The sequence below is a fragment of the Nelusetta ayraudi genome, unplaced genomic scaffold (genome assembly GCF_046127955.1).
Source record: "Nelusetta ayraudi isolate G7.1 ecotype Tasmania unplaced genomic scaffold, CSIRO-AGI_Nayr_v1 ptg000053l, whole genome shotgun sequence".
Lineage (NCBI taxonomy): Eukaryota > Metazoa > Chordata > Actinopteri > Tetraodontiformes > Monacanthidae > Nelusetta > Nelusetta ayraudi.
Genome location: NW_027466103.1, coordinates 3,893,121 through 3,909,961, shown reverse-complemented (window position 1 = coordinate 3,909,961; position 16,841 = coordinate 3,893,121). Strand labels below are relative to the sequence as shown.

The window sequence follows — 16,841 nt, the reverse complement described above, 5'->3', positions numbered from 1 at the left end:
TGCCTGACAGTGATCCAAGCCTACCACTATGAACCTCATTGGCCTGACTTTCTGGCAGGAGTAAATCCCTGTCTAATGTGTCAGCCCAGGCAGTTTTAACACCTGGCACACCAACGCTTATCTGTTGAGTACCCAGAACCACCTGCATTATCACGACGAAGCCTTACAACAGGTGAAAGAGTATCTTATATCCCGACAGTTAAATTACAGTTTGTGTCGAACCACAGCCACTCGTAACATCATCACCCAGGGCTTATGGCCTAATCGACGCAGGCCTACAAAATAGGTTATGTGTCATACAACCTTGCCATCATTCTTTTTGATGGAAAGCTGCAGTTATTGAAGTAGTGTTGTCCATAATGCAGCAAATTGGGTTTGTTCATGTTAAGTGTTATTGTTAAATGTTATTTGACGACGCCCTTACTCAGTTACACGACAATGTTTATGTGACGTACAGGATGTGACGTTGTAAAACGGGGAAGTGTGATGTATTCTCCTGCGAGCAAGTCGCGACAGCCGAGTGAGTTTATGTGTTCCTGTAATAAAAATGCCGACGGGCTAAAGCCACTGGAAATATCCATTTGCTTATTCTCCACTACGCAAGGACGCTGTACAAGTGAAGATCCACACCTTAACAGTTCACAATCCTGGTATCCACTACATTTGAGCTTGATCTGCATGTTTATTCATATTTGTGGGTCTGGTTTGTTCATTTCATAATTTAAAAAGAATTAAAAAAAAAAAAGAAAAAAAGAAGAAGAGTAGTTAAGCCTCAAATTGGTATCGTGCCATCACGTGGTAAACATGCGCAAGAAAGTGACAGTTGCGTACCACGTGACTGTTACATGTTAAGAGTGCGTAAAATAGTCCCTATACCAAACGCCTTGATATTTGGTAATCTAACAGTTTGTGCGTCGGTGTTTAAGTTGTTATTTCAACTCGTGAGTATATTTCTAAGTCCGAAAAGGTGAGGTTCGGAGAGTAACTAGCTTTTGAGAGCTTGCCTCGGGTGGAGGACGTTCGGAGAGGAGCGAACTCGACAATTTCGGTCCATTTCCGGCGAGGCCATTTTTCACCTGTGGACCCATTCGCCAAATTGAGGTTTAAGCTATTACAATATTATGGACTCATTTGCTTCTACTTTTGGATTCTGGATTACCGACTCTGCACGTAGCTTTTTACAAAAAAATAATTGCTGTAACGGTAATGTGCCGAAGCAAAGAAAGCGGCCTTCACGATGAGGCCGCTGCAGCTCCAGGGTGAGATCATTTTTTTCATTTTTTTTTTTTTTTTTTAACTTTTCGTTACTCTACCGGAGGTCGCCGCACGTTTAAAGTAGAAACTACAACAAAAGTATTACATCTTACTCTGGCTTCACGTGTTTCGTTGAAAACTCAGTATCATTATTTCATTCTTCCTATTTTCCATCCATCCATCATCTACCGCTTTATCCTTATTCTTCCTATTTTGTAATTTTTTTTGTTGAAATTTCATTATAAATATTGCTTTAAAACATTTGATTACATTTAGTAGAAATTTGATGAGTGAATTAATGGTTTTTATTTTTATTTTCATTTATTTTATGGCACACATTTGAGTCTTATCGAATCATCGGTTAGGTAACGTGTGTCTAGATTGCCATCAAGTGGTGATATGTAGAAAAAGCATCGTTAGGGCGACGAAGTTCAGAACAGTGAGTCGTTTTTTCGTTTCCCCCCCGCTTAAAACCACGCCCACCTTGAAACGGTAAGCGTGGGGTCCGTGGATCCGTCACAATACTTTTAGGACAATCTCCTTGAATTTGCTTTGCGCAGTGGCAGTATCGTATCTTATTGGGTTAAACCGAGGCACAATTATTGCAAGTTGCAAACTTTACCCAATTACCCTAGAGTTTCAAATCCGGGACACCTCGGGGGGCGGAGAGGCGTCCCAGAAATATACGGGACATAGTGGAGTGCGTCCCGTATCAGTTCATTACGGGACAGGTTTTTTTATTTGCCAAATACGGGACAATTACGTATTTTACGGGAGGGTTGGCAACCCTGTCTAGACCACAGACGGAAATCAAATGAGGATTTGTCATTTTCCCTAAAAAAACGGGACAAATTGTGTCCTGGGAGAGATTTTATTTTTCCCGGGACAGGTGGTGAAAAAAGAAACAATTCTGGGAAAAACGGGACGGGTGCCAACCCTATACCCAATACCCCGCCACGACGGCTTGAAAATTGTGACGTCTGGAAGGAGATTCGCTGTATGTTAAATTAATGCATAAATAACTTTAGCAGCATAAATATGTGTACAGTATGTTCTTAATCTTCTTAGCTATTGTTTTATTTATTTATTTATTTATATTAAATTTCAGTTTTTTTTTTTAAAGGTTATTGAACATAAAGAGCCGACAATGAGATTGAGCCAAAGGGGCCACCGTAGTGTCATTTTTAAAGAAAAAACCTATTCTTATAATCTTAAAATATTTCAGACACAGTTTTCAATAGTGATACGTTTGGATACGTATTCCTGCTTTAACAAACCACCGTTAATGCAATAATAATGGATTGAAAACGGCAGAGAGCCAAAGCGATCGCAACAGCAATGTATATTACATTGGTGTTCCCATGATGCATTGCGCCAACAGTGTTAACGGCTAATGCTAGCACATTCTTAAAATAAAACTCGGCAAAAGAGAGGAATTTCAAGACAGCACGTTATATAGACGTTTGATAATGATGAGCAGTTCATATGGAACATTGAGTTCCAAAGACAGCAACCCCAGTAAAACACCGTAAGTCAACACGGTGTGCCTCAGTATAAGTCCTCTGTGTCGCGGTAATACAAATCAGCTTTGCGCAGTGGCAGTATCGTAGCCTATGAGGTTTATCCGAGGCGCGATTATTGCTAGTTGAAAACTTTACCCAATACCCCGCCATGACGACTTGAAATATAGTCGGCATTGGCAATTTTTGACGGTCTCCAAGGAGACTGATTAGATGTTAAATGAAGTCAAGACCATCTAGAAAACTTATTCTTTTAACAGTCAAATCTCAACTGATGTTTGTGTGTACGTGAGCAGTTTTTGTGCCAACGTGTTAGATGCAAATAGTATCGGTTATAATACAAAAAAACCTAAAATAATAAATCCTATATATCTCACTCGAAACCGCACCCACAGTTCATTCCGCAGCAAGGGTGCCTACTTCTCGTGGCACTATTGTTAGTAGAAATAGAGTCCGCTACGGCGAGTTTTTTTATTTATTTATTTTTTACATTATTATCTATAAGGACATTTTGTGTGTGAAAAACACCGGTTAGATAACGTGTGCTCACATTGCCATCTGGTGGTGATATGCAAAGTATAACGCATGGGTCCTCAAATCCAAACATTATAGGTCCACGATGACATTTTTCTATTAAATACAAATAATAATCTGACTGTATGCTATTTAACATTGAATACATGTGTTGTGCAGATTTTATTTGGAAAATGTTATTCTAAATAAAAAGTCGTCAGGCAGTTGTTCGGATTTCATATTAAAATGGCCGGAACAAATTGTGGGAGTTTGTTTCTTCCCGAACCTCACACATTGGCGTACCTGATTACGTCATTTCCGCATGCAAACTTTCTGTGTAGTACTTATTTTTTCGTGGATAAGTTACTCCACTGTTAATGATTTGATATGCGTTTTACGTGGTAACACACAGGTTTTCACATAACTACTCCCATAAAAATGACAAAAACAAACAAACAAAACAAAACTGTAGACGGTGTTGCGCGTCTGTCTTCACTTGGACCCACACCCACCGTGAAACCGTAACCGTGCGGTCTGTGGACCAGCCACAATAGTTTTGGGACAACGTTTAGAATTTAGCTTTGCGCAGTGGCAGTATCGTAGCCTATGAGGTTTATCCGAGGCGCGATTATTGCTAGTTGAAAACTTTACCCAATACCCCGCCATGACGACTTGAAATATAGTCGGCATTGGCAATTTTTGACGGTCCCTAAGGAGACCCGCAAATTGTGAAATATAATGAAAATGACAGCTTACTGGTGGTTATTTCATGTTATCGACTGGTAGCTCTGCGGTTTTATCGATAAGTACTATGTGGACTTGATTAAATTAATCGGTCGTAATTCGTTGTCTGTAGTGTTTGATTTATTTTGTTTTTGTTTTGACGAGGCCACACATTGACGTTACGCAGTTTGCGACGTTTCCTCAGGGAAACTTCCACGCCCTTTATCGTTCACTGGTGTTTTCGTGCTCAATGAGTAGCATTGTGTTTGATGTTTTATTTTGAAGGACGAATAAGTAGCAGCGCGCTGCCTACGTCATGACTTTTCATCAGAATACGGCACATATTTTACAGCCGTGTTTTAAGCAGGCGGTGTGTCCGGAGGGTTCTGTCTTCCCCAGACGCTACATTTTCCTTCCTGAATGTTAAAGCGTTAAACGAGCACTTCATATTGCCGGATGTTTTGCGATTATTACACTTACTACGTTTCTCGCTTGTAACCACACCCACACTTGGAACCGTGACAATGGTGTCTGTGCGTCCATCATGATAACCTGGGGGAAACCACCTGTCGGTAGCTTTGCGCAGTGGCAGTATCGTAGCCTATGAGGTTTATCCGAGGCGCGATTATTGCTAGTTGAAAACTTTACCCAATACCCCGCCATGACGACTTGAAATATAGTCGGCATTGGCAATTTTTGACGGTCTCCAAGGAGACTCGAATATTGTAAAGTAAATATCGTGGTATCTTAGAGTTTGCTGAAGCGGAGCTTAACCAGTAGCTGACCTACCAATGGTCTTTGAGACTTCATTAGCAGATAATTATATTCATTCATTCTTCTGTACCTGCTTATTCCTATTCAGGGTCAGGGGGGTCTGCTGGAGCCAGTTTTCTTAGGGTGAAGGCAGATAATTAGATATTAGTGCAATATGGAGACAGTCTGCCTACAGCGGTAAGAAGTACTTAAAGGGGTGCTCTAAAGGAGGTTGTTCACTGTTCAGTGCTCTTCAGACGCATATTTTCTGTGCATGATTGTGCTTCAATCACAGGTCACTTTAGGTGATAGCGTCTGGTATGTTACTACCTAACTTGATATCTGTTTTCAAACATTTCTTCACTCGAAAGTAGTATTTCATTTTCGCTCTTTTATAATTCATATATTTTTAAAAAATATTTTTATATAATACTGTTTTAACAACAATTGGTCTGAAATTAGTTGAGTGAATTAATGCTTTTCTATTTTATTTTTGCACAATTCTGGGTCTCATGGAAACACCGGCTGGGTAACGTGTGTCCACATTGCCATCTGGTGGTGATATGCAAAGTGTAGAGAGTGTTAACCGACGTCACATTGTTGTCAGTTACCCGGATGCGCGGCCATAATAGAGATACTCAAACTTTCTTAGACAATGCAATGAACAGCACGTTGAATGTACATTTTTGGTGGGATTTAAAATGTCAAAACTACAGGAAAACCAAGAGGAACGTGTGGAAGCCGCAAAACTATACAGAGAAGAACTCGGTCAGCGGGAGATACAGCGGCACAGTCTCAGCTAACCAATGACGTGTGTAATAAAAGCCAATGTAAGCAATGCTCTTACTCAGTGGTCACCAACCCTGCCTCTGGAGATCTACTGTCCTGCATGTTTTAGATATTTCTCCAATCTAACACACCTGATTATAATGATTCGCTATCGTTATCAATCAGCCAAAGCTTATCAAGGGCTTGATAAAGAGTTAAAATGGACGGAAAAGCATCAGTAAGGTTGTTTTTTTTAATGTGATGAAGTAAAGGGAACATCTCCACTGACATACAATCACTTTATCAGTTATGTTGAACTTGTTAACAGTCATATTTGTGTTAATAAAATCACTGACTTTGTGCCAGCCACAAACGTCTCCGTTCTTCCGACAATTTTTGCACCCCTCTCCCTAATTTATGATGTCTTTTGGTGGTCCAAAGTATTTCAGATGTTTTTCTGGGTCTGACCAGTTATTGTAGCCAAATACACGGCAGTAATTAACAATTTTGTGAGACAATGATCTGGTTGTGCCGCTACATACACAGTCTAGTTGCAGTGCGAGTATCTCCAAGATGGCGACTTCCGGTTTTGATGACGCATTGTGAAAACACCCTATTGTCAGGGGACGGGGTTAAAACAATGAGCCAGCGTTGTTTTTATTTTTCACTTGAAACCACGCTCACCTTGAAACCATACCCGTGGGGTCTGTGGATCCGTCACAATCTGTCTATCTGAGGTGCAATTATTGCTCGTTCAAAATATTGTCTAATACCCCACCATGACGACTTGAAATACAGTCGGCTTCGGCCATTTCTGATTCTGATAATGTGGGGGAAAAAAGTGAAGCGTAAATCTGTAAACAAACAATCACAGTAAGTTAGCGTGCATGCAAGTTGCCGTACGCTCACTCAAGACAGCGCATGGTGTAGCTGGTGGAACAACAATGCAGGCAGGGTTATTGAGATCACAGACGAGAGCGCGGCCTGCTGGACACAATGCTGCAGTCTGCATAGCAATTACACCCCCATACTGCAGCACCTGACACTTTTAGCATTTAGCCGTTTGACAAAACTGCACAAATTAGTGTGGCCTTTAATGGTGAGCAGCCCAACCCCTGTTTCTGAAATAACAGGTTCGATTTATCAGCTCTGTATATGTCACCACTGTCTGGTGAATGGATTATCCTGGCATGTGTTGACTAAGATTTGCATCTGCCTGGTCTTTTAAATTTAGAGAAAATGACCAATTTCGATTTATGGAATGTTTTAAACAAAAATCCGAGTATTGCACAGTTACAATGTGTATGCGACGCTAGTGCATAGTGCATCTGTAGTTTTCTTAGATTTCCTAATATTTGTGATGTATTTTTCAAAAGGTTAATGGTTATCCTGCCTTTTTTGTTATCAGAGAGCACAAATGTAGCTCCGTCTATTACGGCTATGATAAGTGTTTTATTCACTTGAAAAGCAAACAAAATCATAATGTGAAAAAGTCAAGTCCGTGTTTCGTCATGACGCTGTGAACGTTTGTGAACAGCAGAGGGCAGTCTACAGCAACACATGCGCTATTAAACAGGGGCAACGCAGAGGAATATGCAGCACGTCTGGTTTTTAGTCTACATTATGTGTGGCATGACGTTCTATTGATATATTCAATTCAGTGGAATCAGTGAGGGGGGAAACATGGTGGTTAATATGTTTCTGCATCCTGCTGACAGTCTTGCATCACTGAAGTTGTCGGTGCCCAATTGTGTCCTGTGGTTGATACTGCAGTTTTTTTTTTGTTTGTTTTTTTTCAAAAGTAACAGACAGCACCTTCGCCCCCCCCCCCACCACTCCCCTCATCACACCACCGACCATGCCACAGGGAACTGTAATTGCAGCGCACTCTGATTAGAAAGAGGAGTTCAGACAGTCGTGGCAATGGCAGGGTAATCAAGTCACTCTTCTCATTAGGCAGACGAGCGCCGAGCCTCTGTAAACACTCTCCCATGCCCTCGCCCCGATGAAAGTGCTCTTCATTGTCTTATTTCCAACTTTTTCCCAGACACACTCTAAAGCTTTCTCTCCCCCCTCTTTAACCCACCCACCGCCATCATGTAGCACTTGTTGAAACGGGTGCATTTACCGGTGGCTTCGCAGTCGGCTCACGCACTGTTTATAAAACACGAGTGGTCATTACTCCCCGCCTTCTGTAAATGCGTCTGAAAAAATTTTTTTTTGCTTTGAAGAGCGATTCATATTTAAAATTGTTAACTTGAGGCAGCCTTTGTGTTTTATTTTTGCTTTCGTTCCACATGATTCGCTCTCGGAAGCGGGTGCGCGGGCTCACGTGGTGATAGAGCCGCGTCTGGTCTTCTTGACCCGTGTTCGACCCGCGTTGTTCTCCAGCAGTATTACGTTACATCCAAAAAAAAAAATATCGTGAGATGCGGCCGTGCCGCAGTTCCTGTGTTTCAAAAATCCCGTTTTTTTTTCTCCCCCCTTTATTTTCTGTATTTCACCCACAGTTCTGAAACAAAAGAGTGAGGAAGTCACATTTCCACGTCAGCGACAGCTGGAGCTTTGCCAAACATAAACAAATAAATTGCGCGGCGTCGCAGCGCTAGTTCCTAGGTAACCATGTGACAGTGCCAACAATTGCTATGGAAACCAGCGTATCCGCTCGCTGTCTCTCAGCTCTTTGAAGAAACGTGTGAGAATATTCTGTCTCCTGTGAAGTGGTTTCTACTTTTTTATTTTATTTTATTTTTTTAGGTGAGACAGTTGTGGAGGGAGACGCCCACGTGTCATCCTAAATCATTCTCACCTCGCAGTCCGTGCAGTCACGCTTGAATTCAGCAACACCGGCGTACTACCTTATAGTGCATCGATGGAGAATCTTAGTTCATCGTAGAACAGCTCCTTAGAAACCAGGACACGGACCACCTGGATTAAGAGAATTCGCACATCACTCTGACACAACATTTGTTTTCAATTTGATTAGACCACAAAGTAATGTGCTGCAATTACACGTATAAACTGTCAATCTTTTTGCTTTTTCTCAGGGGTGGCAGGGTGTGGGGGGGCTCACTGGCTGAATCTGTTTTCTTTTTTTTTTCAGGATTAATTAATGGCCCCTTGTAATATCCTTTTTAATAGTAATACAAAAAAATAATATATTTTTTTGATTAATTTCCACCATGGGAAAGTAATGAAATTCATAGTGCCCCAGTTTTACATTATTTGAATAAAATCCAAGCTCTAATATAATGTACCAGTTTTTTTTTTTGTTCTAGTTAGCACACTGCTCTGAATTTTACCTGTGATCTCCAAGAATCATAACTGAAAAATGAAACGTAACCATTAAGACTACAGATGAAGGCATTTAAAAAAAAAAACGAATTAATCACACTACTTTCATTCCTTTCTCTCAGATCTTCCATTCAGCTTATTTGCAATCTGCTTTGCAGCAGGTCTTTTGTTTTGATTCCGAGCTGATCCAGTTACAACTGGTCACCCGGATGGAAAACCGGGCTCCCCTTCAAAGACTGAGACATCACAGACTATTCTATTAAAAAAAAAAAAAAAAAAAAAAAGCAGGTGCAAATGCACAAGAGATGCTTTGATATGTGGCCAATTATGGACATCCGCCTTGCATTACCTTTCTGTACTCCCCCTCTGAGCTCATCAGAAGAGCTGGTCCCACTTTTTCCATGCTAGATAACCAGAAATTTCAAGATTACATGAATGAATGGAAACCCTTACAACTTATTGAGTTACTCAACACACCCAATTAAATTTGGTCCAGGCCTCAAACGCTGTCTCCCACGTAATCAATGTGTGGCGTTCAAGGGGGTTGCCCCCAATTAGCTGTGCGCCTGTGACACCCTGACACGGCACCGCATTGTGATTATATTGCAGCTTCAATTACTCCTAGAATCCTTTAGGTGCAGATAGTCGACCTCCTCCCCATCACTCTTCATTCCCCTTATTTCATTGAAAGGGCGTGAAAGGTCCTTCCGTCATGTTTGGAAAATCAAAGAGTCGCAAAAATGTGACGTGATGAAATGGAATTTGAAGGTTATCTTAAACTGCAAGAGCCGCGTCCTGTTCAGTTTACACAAAGTGTAATTGAAAGCAGGACGTTGAACGTAAAACAAGCCACGACAACTTGAAAACCTATCAGATGGAACTTTCACTTTTCAAGAAGGGTAAAAAAATCTTCTTCCTCTTAGAGCTCTTGCGAAGAGGGGGGCGTCCCATCCCTCTGCGTTGAGCCGACCAGATGAACCAGTTTTTTCCAGCGCAGGCGGTCTTGTGCCAGCTGCTCTGCATCCTCTATAGCAACTCTGTGTTGTTGGAGGTTGCTCACAATGATGTTGAGCCAACGGGTGCGAGACTTGCCTTGTGGTCGTCTCCAGCCTACGGCCTTCGCGTCAAACTGGTGAATGGTTCTCGTCGGATGGTCAGGAGGAAGGTGGAGGACATGACCGAACCAGCGGGTGCAATGTTGCGCAGCCAAGCAAGATGCTCTGGGCTGGCACGTGCGAGCTCTATGCACTTCGTCGGAAACCCGCTGGGGCCACATGATGTTCTCAATGGCTCTGAGAGCCCTGCTATCAAAGCCATCTAATATTGCGGCCACGATCTTGTTTAAGAGCCATGTATTTGAGACATAAAGTAGGATGGAGAGTGCTGCTGAGTTGTAGATCTGAAGCTTCGTTTTGCATAAGATGATCTGGTGCCACCAGAGTGGTTTCCAGAGAGACTGCAGAGCTGATGCTGCCAGGGCTCTTCTGCGGGTTATCTCTGGTTTTAGGTCCCCGTTGTCTGTCACTATGGATCCCAGATACACAAAGTTCTTGACAGGCTCTACAATGTCATTATCAAGCTGCAGGGGAGGTGGATCCGGTCCATCACCGACATGCATGAACTTGGTTTTTGTCCAGCTCACTTGTAGGCCAAGTTTGTCTGCCTCTTCACTGTGTATACCCAGGGAGTCTCTCAGCTGGCTGTAGGATGTGCCGAGCAAGAAGGTGTCATCGGCATACTCCAGGTCAGTCAGGTGGTAGCTGCCGAAAGACACTTGAGGGACCCGCTCACAAACCCTGGACATCAGTTGGTCAATGATACAGTTAAAGAGGTCGGGAGCACCCAACGCAGCCATGGCAAACACCACTGGGGATGGGAAACCAGTTGGAGTCTCTGCCTTTGATACGGACACAGCTCTCTACGTTGCTGTGAAGCAGCTTGAACAGGGTGACAATCTTAGGTGGTGCTCCAAGGGCCTGTAGGATACTCCACAGTGAAGTATGGCAGGCGGTGTCAAACGCAGACTTCAGATCTATGAACCGATGTACAGATGGCGGTCTTTGTGAAATTCATAGGTCTTCTCTATCAGCAGATGAATGGCAGAGATGTAGTCTGTTGTGGATTGGTTAGGCATAAATCCATGATGGCTGGGAGAGCACGAGTGAGCAAGATCCTGGTAAAGAGCTTGCAGGTAAAGAAGGGCGATGCCTCTGTGGTTGCCGCAGACGAGCCTGTCACCATTACGTTTCCAGAAGGGTAGGATGACTCCTCTGGTCCAGTTGCTTGGAAGCCTCTGTGTCTCCCACACCTGATTGAATATGTGGGTAAGCCACTCAACGATGCTATCCCCGCCCGATTACGGTCACTGCACATATGCCAGGGGCTTTCCTGTTGTTAAGTGTTTTCAGAGCAGCTCTTATTTCCTCGGGTGTGACAGGTACTGTACTGCAGGCGTTGCTAGGTGCTCGGTGCAGTGTTTGCAGCCATTGAGATGGTGGGATGAGCTGGGGTGGTACTGTGCTGCAGAAAGAGGCTGAACTGCTCTTTCCAGTGTTCGAGTCAGTTGACTTTGGTTGTTAGAAGGTTGCCATCAGAGTCTTTCACCAGGGCTGTCTTGATGCGTGGGCCATTACGGGCTTGTTGCAGCAGACTGAAGACACAGCTCATGTTGTTCTTATTGGCCACAGACTCTAGGTGTTTAGTTTCTGCTCCCAAAACTTCTCCCTGTCCTCAGCTATAGCCACATTTTGCTGGTGGTTCAGTCGTTGATATTCCGTCACATTGCCAAGGAGCTGGGCCTCATGCTGCCGGTCGATGATGTTGAGTGTCCTTTCTGACATCCAAGGCTTTTCGGGGAGGATCGTAGGCGTCCAAGGACATTGTGAGCTGACTGGATGACACTTTCCTTGGAGGTCTGCCTTTGTCAGTAGCCTGGCCCTGAAGGGTGCGGTGAATGGAGCAACTGAAATCTGTGGTGATGTTGGGGTCACTTAGTAGGGAGGAGTTCAGGCAAAGCATCTTTTCAAAGAGTCTTGGTGTGTTTGTTGGCTCGCAGCTTTAGCTTAAGCTGGGCCACCACCATACGATGGTCGGTGTTGCTAAGCTCCGCTCCTCTGGACACACGGCAATTAGTGACAAACGACTTCTAGGCAACATCTAGGCAGAACCAGGAAGGTGCCAGTGATGAATGAGTTTCCAAGGAAACCAGGTATCAGTGACGCAGAAGTTGTTGTGGTGGCAGAGGAGGAGAGGGTGGTTGCCATTGTCGTTTGTGGACCAATCAGAAAAAGTGGTTCCGACAGGTGAGCCAGTGGGCCGTTTACTGCTGGACAGAGTGGCACTGGCATCAGTAACGATGGTGTTGATGTCGTGTGGTGGGGCTTGGCCATCAGCCTGATGAATTTTGTTGAAGAAGGCATCTTTCACATCCTCATCAGCGACATCAGTGGGGGCATAGGCAACAATTACTGTCATCTTGGCATGTTGGTGGGTGGTCGGGAGCAGGCTGGGGTCCGTTATCATGTTGCGTACCGACACGCTGGGGTCTTTGTTTGTCTGGAACCTACCCTGGAGACCAGCCCACCAAGGGTCATTGGTGCGTTGCATGGTGCGTTCCACCGTGCAACGGTTGCCCCCACGCCACGTCAAGGCCAGACCCAAGGAGGAGGGCAAGAAATAAAGATCTGAAATAGGATTGCACAGGCAAGGAAGCACAAAAGCTGCTTGCTTGATCTGTTAAACTACAAAGATGATCAGCATGTTTGGCCACAGTTTGTAATTTTATTCACATTCACACTTCTGCCGGTTCTGGGCCAAAAGCATCTCCGGTCCTAATCGCTTTGTTCCAGCCAATTAGCCTGATGATTTCCTGAAATTTTAGTTTTTATAAATGACACATGCTAAAATGAAGCAATGCTAACTGAAACTGCACATGTTCAGCCGCTGAAAATGTAACCACTCCACACATTGAACCTCACTTATCCTGAGCAGTCTGATGTATGTGATGAATGTAAATAATAAGTCCATCATTGCTTTAGTTTGCTTTTTAGTTCCCACTTCCAATTGGCTATGATCTGATGTTTAACACTCAAGGTTGTTTTATGCATCACAATATGTGTGTCTGTGTGTGTGTGTGTGCGTGTGTATCTTTCATAATCTAGTTGCAAAAAGCATCATTTCAGCCTTCCATCCCCCCTTGCATTTTCATTGGGTCCTTTGTAAGGATCCTTTTCTTCCTGCTGTGATTTTTTTTTAAAGTGCTGCTCTCTGGCAATCCTTGTATTCCTTGACCCGAACGATGAATAGCCACATTGTGTTTCATGACGCAACAGCCACATCGATAACAAGTTCGCTTTTGAGAAAGAAAAAAAAAATCCTTCTTTGGTTGAAAATGAAAGACAGAAGATAAGCGAGGTCTAACTGTTTTGCCGCTTTTCTGTGGTCTTCTTCTAAATATAACAGCTGTAAAGTTTTTTAGTATGACAGCTGTACAGTTTTCTAGCCAAATTCTTTACTTACACACTGTATAGGTTTGTTAAGTGAATTTTCATCAGTGTGTCTCGGAAAAATCTGCTTCAGTGTGTTACATGTTTTTCTCTGCATAATTTGTGTAACTGCTGACCATAACCAAAGAGGTCACTAGATCCCTCAGCTTGAATGGCACAGCTTTCTTTCTGTCAGCGGCATAGCTGATACAATAGAGGTAATTGGTTATTTTTTAGCCTCGCTACTCGTAGTTGCCTGAGAAGTAAAAGTACCCCAAGCAATTCCTTTTTCGATCATCGCCAACGTCCTGCAGGAAACAAATGGTGCTGAGAATCAGTGAGCTGTGTTTGGCACGCACATACACGTGTATTGAAAGGGAAAAGGGAACCCCGGATCTTCGAAACTATGAGAAGCCAGGCCCCGGTAACCCCCAGGCTGCCTGCGGCTCTCAGAAATAGGTTTTTCTAAGAGCTCCCAGTCTCCCCTGTTTCCTCTTGACAAGGTACTTTTAATTGGATTTCTTTGACAAGATTATTGCCTGCTCTCCGGCCTGCGTGATTTTTTAACAAGTGGTCCAATACAGTCACTTCCATCAAAAGTAAAACTTCAGGCTGAGCTTTGGTGTGATAAAAAAAAATGACAATTTGACCAAATGTTAACCCCCCCCCCCGCCTCCCCGCTCGCCCGCCCGCCGGCCCAATGGTGCAACTCCTTGTTTTTTTGTTTTTTTTATCGTGGATGCGGATGGGACACAGTGACTTCAAGACTTAATTACACTTTAAAAACTTAAAAAAACAAACAAACAAAAAAAGATCGCTATGATTTTTATTTTTTTCAAACAATAAAGCTAATCTGTTTCAGCCACTGTTGGTAGCAAGTGCTCATGAGATCAGAAAGACACATGATGAGCACATCTTAGCTGTCATCGACTATTTTTTGCCAGAATGCACTGCTGATATTGGCTTTTTCTGAGGCTAGCCGTCTGCAGCCGTTTTTTAGTTAACTGCGCTGTTACTTTAAGTGTAAGTCATTCACGCTTCGGGTAGCACGACACGACTCAACGTTGGCACTGAACACATTTTCTCTGCATGTCTCCACCAATGCGCACACTCGTCTCTAAAGTACCTAAATAAATAACCTGCCATGTATATATATTATTCAGCGTGGGTTCCCTACATATGAAACTAGTCTGAAAGGAGACATCAAGCAGAGCTCTTTCTATAGCAGCTAGATCCCGTCCACCGCTAGTGTTGTCAAAATACATGAATAATGACAAGGATAAATAATTACAATTACTGAGAATGAAAGAAACACCAATAATAATTTTGCCAGTTACCCGGATGTGCGGCCATATTGGCAATACTCATGTGCAAACAATACAATGAACGGCACATTGAATGTCCATTTTTGGTGGAATTTAAAATGTCAAAACTACAGGAAAGCCAAGAGGAACGTGTGGAAGCTGCAAAAACATACAGCGAAGGACTCGATCAGTGGGACGACAGTGATATAATGAAATATTACGGTTATTAAGAGGTAAAGATCCATACAAGCTAGCCCCCTTGTCTTGGAAAGATCACCCAGCGGCAGTTCTACTTTCAATTTCATATCCAGATATAGTGAACTACCTTGTATTTTTCTCCAAGCCCATACATCAGCGAATTGATGGCATGTCGGCCGAAGCTCATCAAGTGCTTGATAAAGAGTTAAAAATGGACAGAAAAGCATCAGTAGGTATTTTTTATGTGATGAAGTAAAGGGAACATCTCCACTCACATACAATCACTATTTCGGATTGTTAAACTTGTTGACAGTCATATTTGTGTCAATAAAATCATAGATTTTGTTCTTCGTACAGTTTTTTTTGCACCCCTCTCCTTAATTTATGATGGCTTTTGGTCGTCTAAAGTCTTTTCAGATGTTGCTCAATAACCGGTTATTGCAGCCAAAAACACTGCAATAATTTACCATTTTGTGCAACAATAATCTGGTTGTGTTGCTACAAACACAGTCTAGTTGCAGTGCGAGTATCTCCAACATGGCGACTACCGGTTTTGATGATGCTACGTGAAAACACTACAATAAACACTATTTGTTCTATTTTCCAATGACGTGAGAAGTCCTGCGCACAAGTCCCAAAAGAACATGAGCTATGGCTGCATCACTTGGCCAAACTATATAATACTATACTAATACTATATAGAATGTAATGGTGATTAACTACACATCACAGTTTGACTTCCTGAACGAATTTCCCCTGCGAATGAATAAAATTTCGATAATCAAAGCGATTTGACATTCCATTTTTCGAACTTTGAACAAACCGAGAAAAAAAATAAATAAAAAAATGTTTTTACACCGGCACTGTTTTGCTTTGTTCGGAAACAAAGGATTTGTTGGGAAGCAATTTGCATACCTCCCTTGGGTTGTCTTGTGCTCACACTGCGGGATGGCAAAGTGGGCCAAAATGCTCTTTTCTTGCAGGGATTTCCTCACTGCCTGGAGTTAGCGCCTGGCGCGTGAGGTTTGCAGTCTTGTATCTCAGCTTCCCAGGACTGACAACTGCAACAGCATCGACATGAATCATCTCACTGACATTTGGACAAATGAACACATTTCCCAGATGCTGGACGCCACTCGCGGAAAAATTGTAGAAAATCACTAGTGAATGATTGAAAGAGAGCAGCGGCTGTGAACGCCAGTAGAAGGAATACTAAAAAAAAAATAAAAAAATCCTATCATCCAAAGTGACAAGCAAGGCTGCGCCTGTTGCCAGACAGAACTTATCAAAGGCTGTTTGTTCCATTGGCTCGACCTGTTCCAAGCATTCTGACAGAAGACAAGGTCTTCTAGTTGATCCTGGCCTCGTTATTTTGTCCCGTGTCACATTGTGATTGTCATGTGTGAGTCAGAGGTGAAAGGTTGCGTTGTTTCAGAACGCTGTCTTCAGTCAATCCAGATGTGAAAGCACCACAGTTAAACAGTAATTATTATTGATAATAATAGTAATAATAATAATAATAATAATACTAATAATAATAATAATAATAAACTTTATTTGTATTGCACCTTTCTTAACATAGTTACAAAGTGCATAGTCAGGGATAAGAAAATACAGTTATAATAACAACAACAATAACACATCATTTAAAACAACAACAAAAAATGAGTCAATAAATATAAAGGAGGAAAATAGAAGGGCATAGATGGACCAGGGGCTGCTATCGGGGATTTAAAAAGGCCTGTGTGCAAGTAATGTGCAAGTAATCTTTTTTTTTATTGTAAATTACTTCTGTAAAGTGCCTGCTAGGACTTATTATTATTATTGTTATTGTTATTGTTATTATATTTTACATGTGTGTTTCTTTAATCAAGACTAACAGTAGAACAGCTGCAGTAAAAATCACTGCGTGACTCACACAGTCTTGACAAATGCTATTACGATCAGCTAAACAGATAAATAAACAAACACAAACTGAACTCTGTGTTGACTTGTGGCTCTGCCAGGAGGCTCTGTGACAAATGACTGAC

General features: G+C 42.5%; 1 protein-coding gene, 3 non-coding genes and 1 pseudogene across 4 annotated transcripts in view; all 5 read left to right on the top strand.

Annotated features, from left to right (window-relative positions):
• The window catches only part of LOC142896435 (uncharacterized), a 393,522-nt gene that overhangs the window by 309,892 nt on the left and 66,789 nt on the right, over window positions 1-16,841 (top strand). The gene's annotated exons all lie outside the window — the stretch shown is intronic.
• On the top strand, window positions 1,803-1,917 carry LOC142896515 (U4 spliceosomal RNA; annotated as a pseudogene).
• Window positions 2,839-2,979, top strand: LOC142896513 (U4 spliceosomal RNA). The gene has a single exon (XR_012928366.1). It is a non-coding gene; the product is annotated as a U4 spliceosomal RNA (small nuclear RNA).
• LOC142896514 (U4 spliceosomal RNA) lies at window positions 3,865-4,005 on the top strand. Its single transcript, XR_012928367.1, has one exon. It is a non-coding gene; the product is annotated as a U4 spliceosomal RNA (small nuclear RNA).
• LOC142896512 (U4 spliceosomal RNA) lies at window positions 4,585-4,725 on the top strand. The gene has a single exon (XR_012928365.1). It is a non-coding gene; the product is annotated as a U4 spliceosomal RNA (small nuclear RNA).